This window comes from Salmo salar, chromosome 21, assembly GCF_965601325.2.
Source record: "Salmo salar chromosome 21, fSalSal1, whole genome shotgun sequence".
NCBI lineage: Eukaryota > Metazoa > Chordata > Actinopteri > Salmoniformes > Salmonidae > Salmo > Salmo salar.
This window is the reverse complement of record NC_138311.1, coordinates 53318989-53323374: the sequence shown is the minus strand read 5'-3', so window position 1 is coordinate 53323374 and position 4386 is coordinate 53318989. Positions and strand designations below refer to the sequence as shown.

Below are 4386 nucleotides of genomic sequence, written 5' to 3'. Positions count from 1 at the left end.
GGTAAAATAAAGGTTCAATGAAGAACTGACTTACGGTGGATATCATAAGGTGAATGCACCAATTTGTAAGTCGCTCTGGATAAGAGAGTCTGCTAAATGACGTAAATGTAAATGTAAATGTACTTACTATTAGATTTCACATATTTTATACAGTGCCTTGAGAAAGTATTCATACCCCTTGGCATATTCTACATTTTGCTGTGTTACAGCCTGAATACAAAATGGATTAAATCTGGGGGGGGTTTCTCACCCATCTACACAGATCTCCGAGTTAGATGTGGTCCCATGTGGCTCAGTTGGTAGAGCATGGCGCTTGTATCGCCAAGGTTGTGGGTGCAATTCCCACGGGGGACCAGTACAAAAAGAAATTATGAAAATGTATGCACTCACTTCCGTAAGAGCATCGGCAAATAAAACATTTAAAGTGTAATAGAACTGTGATGATATCTGGGGAAGGGTATAAAATAATTTCTAGAGTGTTGAATGTTTCCAAGAGCACAGTGGTCTCCATCATTGGGAAATTTAACAAATACGGAACTATCCAGACTCTGCCTAGAGCTGGCCGTCCAACCAAACTGAGCAACTGGGCAAGAAGGACGCTGGTCAGGGAGGTGACCAAGAACCCAATGACCACTCTAATAGAACTAAAGAGTTCCTTGGCTGAGATAGGAGAACCTGCCAGAAAAGCAACAGTCTATACAGGACTTCACCAATCTGGGCTTCATGGGAGAGTATGGAAGCCATGCCTGAGAAAAAGGTACGTGACAGCACACCTGGACTTTACAAAATGTCATGTGAAAGACTCAGAGCATAAAGAAAAATATTCTGTGGTCTGATGAGACAAAAATGGAAGTCTTTGGCCTGAATGTAAAGTGCTATGTCTGGAGAAAACCAGGCCCAGCTCAGCACCTGTCTAACACCATCCCTGCCGTGAAGCATGGATGTGGCAGCATCATGATATGGGGATGCTTTTCAGCAGCATGGAGACCGGCAAGGATAGAGGGAACAGTGAATGGAGCCAAATACAAAGAAAATTCTTGATAAGAACCTGCTTCAGAGTGCAAATTACTTTAATAGTGGCGAAGATTTTCATTTCAACAGGACAATGACCCCAAGCAAACAACCAAAGGAACGCTGGAATGGCTTCGGGAACAAGAATGTGAAAGTCCTTGAGTGGCCCAACCGAAGCCAAGACTTGAATCCCATTATAAATCTGTGGACAGACTTGAAGATTGTTGATCCCCTCCGCTCCCTATCTAATTTAACAGAGATTGAGAAAATCTGCAAGGAAGAATGTGAGAAAATCCCCAAATCCAGATGTGCAAAGCTGATACAGATATACCCAACACAACTAAAAGCTGATACAGACATACCCAACACAACTCAAAGCTGATACAGACATACTCAACACAACTCAAAGCTGATACAGACATACCCAACACAACTCAAAGCTGATACAGACATACCCAACACAACTCAAAGCTGATACAGACATACCCAACACAACTCAAAGCTGATACAGACATACCCAACACAACTCAAAGCTGATACAGACATACCCAACACAACTCAAAGCTGATACAGACATACCCAACACAACTCAAAGCTGATACAGACATACCCAACACAACTCAAAGCTGATACAGACATACCCAACACAACTCAAAGCTGATACAGACATACCCAACACAACGCGAAGCTGATACAGACATACCCAACACAACTCAAAGCTGATACAGACATACCCAACACAACTCAAAGCTGATACAGACATACCCAACACAACTCAAAGCTGATACAGACATCCCCAACACAACGCAAAGCTGTAATTGAAAAGGAGCTTCTACAAAGTATTAACTTATAAAATGTCAATAGTTCCACATTTCAATTACTTAAAAACCTCAAAACAACTCTAAATTGTAGAAATGCATATATAAATATTGAAAACATTGAATCAACTAAAATATGTGCAACATGAAAATACTGTCCTGTTTACATTGTGCAGTGTATTGACGGTCCCTAACAAGCCCCAGAGATAGGCTATTCAATGTCATACCAACTTTGCCATGGTCGCACAGCAGCCGAGTGAAGCTAATTGGTTAAAGAAGTTGGCAAGCACTAGCTAGCCAAGGCAACTTCAAGACACAAGACCTGGTTCGACCGTTTCAAGATATCCAGAAACAGCATTCTTACATACGGTAGAAATTCCTCTTGTCCAGATGGGATACGGCAATGTGCAGTGCGATGATGATTGCGTCATTCGTGGATCTGTTAGGGCGATATGCAAATTGTAGTTGGTCTAGTGTGGGTCAATGTAGCGAGGTCTGTATTTAACTAGAATAAGTACTGTATTGAACATACCCTTCTATGGGGTCTTCAATTGGGTATTCTACTGTATAGAGTATTCTATAGGGTATTCTATAGGGTCTTCTATAGGGTATTCTACTGTATAGAGTATTCTACTGTATAGGGTCTTCTATCGGGTATTCTATAGGGTCTTCTATAGGGTCTTCTACTGTATAGAGTATTCTATAGGGTCTTCTACAGTATAGAGTATTCTACAGGGTCTTCTATATGGTCTTCTGCTGTATAGAGTATTCTATAGAGTATTATATAGGGTCTTCTACTGTATAGAGTATTCTATAGGGTATTCTACTGTATAGAGTATTCTATATGGTCTTCTACTGTATAGAGTATTCTATAGAGTTCTATAGGGTCTTCTACTGTATAGAGTATTCTATAAGGTATTCTATAGGGTCTTCTACTGTATAGAGTATGCTATAGAGTATTATATAGGGTCTTCTATAGGGTCTTCTACTGTATAGAGTATTCTATAGGGTATTCTATAGGGTCTTCTATAGGGTATTCTACTGTATAGGGTATTCTATAGGGTATTCTATAGGGTCTTCTATAGGGTCTTCTACTGTATAGAGTATTCTATAGGGTCTTCTACAGTATAGAGTATTCTACAGGGTCTTCTATATGGTCTTCTGCTGTATAGAGTATTCTATAGAGTATTATATAGGGTCTTCTACTGTATAGAGTATTCTATAGGGTATTCTACTGTATAGAGTATTCTATATGGTCTTCTACTGTATAGAGTATTCTATAGAGTTCTATAGGGTCTTCTACTGTATAGAGTATTCTATAAGGTATTCTATAGGGTCTTCTACTGTATAGAGTATGCTATAGAGTATTATATAGGGTCTTCTATAGGGTCTTCTACTGTATAGAGTATTCTATAGGGTATTCTATAGGGTCTTCTATAGGGTATTCTACTGTATAGGGTATTCTATAGGGTATTCTATAGGGTCTTCTATAGGGTCTTCTACTGTATAGAGTATTCTATAGGGTCTTCTACAGTATAGAGTATTCTACAGGGTCTTCTATATGGTCTTCTGCTGTATAGAGTATTCTATAGAGTATTATATAGGGTCTTCTACTGTATAGAGTATTCTATAGGGTATTCTACTGTATAGAGTATTCTATATGGTCTTCTACTGTATAGAGTATTCTATAGAGTTCTATAGGGTCTTCTACTGTATAGAGTATTCTATAAGGTATTCTATAGGGTCTTCTACTGTATAGAGTATGCTATAGAGTATTATATAGGGTCTTCTATAGGGTCTTCTACTGTATAGAGTATTCTATAGGGTATTCTATAGGGTCTTCTATAGGGTATTCTACTGTATAGGGTATTCTATAGGGTATTCTATAGGGTAGTATATATGGTCTTCTACTGTATAGAGTATTCTATAGGGTATTCTATAGGGTCTTCTACTGTAAAGAGTATTATATAGAGTATTATATAGTGTCTTCTATATGGTCTTCTACTGTATAGAGTATTCTATAGGGTATTCTATAGGGTATTCTATAGGGTCTTCTACTCTATAGAGTATTCTATATGGTCTTCTACAGTATAGAGTATTCTATAGAGTATTCTATAGGGTCTTCTACTGTATAGAGTATTATATAGGGTCTTCTATATGGTCTTCTACTGTATAGAGTATTCTATAGGGTATTCTATAGGGTCTTCTATAGGGTCTTCTATAGGGTATTCTACTGTATAAAGTGTTCTATAGGGTCTTCTATATGGTCTTCTACTGTATAGAGTATTCTATAGGGTATTCTATAGGGTCTTCTATAGGGTATTCTACTGTATAGGGTATTATATAGGGTATTCTATAGGGTCTTCTATAGGGTATTCTACTGTATAGGGTATTCCATAGGGTATTATATAGGGTATTCTATATGGTATTCTATAGGGTTTTCTATATGGTCTTCTACTGTATAGAGTATTCTATAGGGTATTCTATAGGGTATTATATAGGGTTTTCTACTGTATAGAGTATTCTATAGGGTCTTCTACTGTATAGAGTATTTTAT

General features: G+C 37.9%; 1 non-coding gene across 1 annotated transcript; it reads left to right on the top strand.

Moving 5' to 3' along the window:
• The first annotated feature begins 279 nt into the window (after nucleotides 1–279).
• Nucleotides 280–355, top strand: trnat-ugu (transfer RNA threonine (anticodon UGU)). The gene has a single exon. It is a non-coding gene; the product is annotated as a tRNA-Thr (tRNA).
• Nucleotides 356–4386: the final 4031 nt, after the last annotated feature.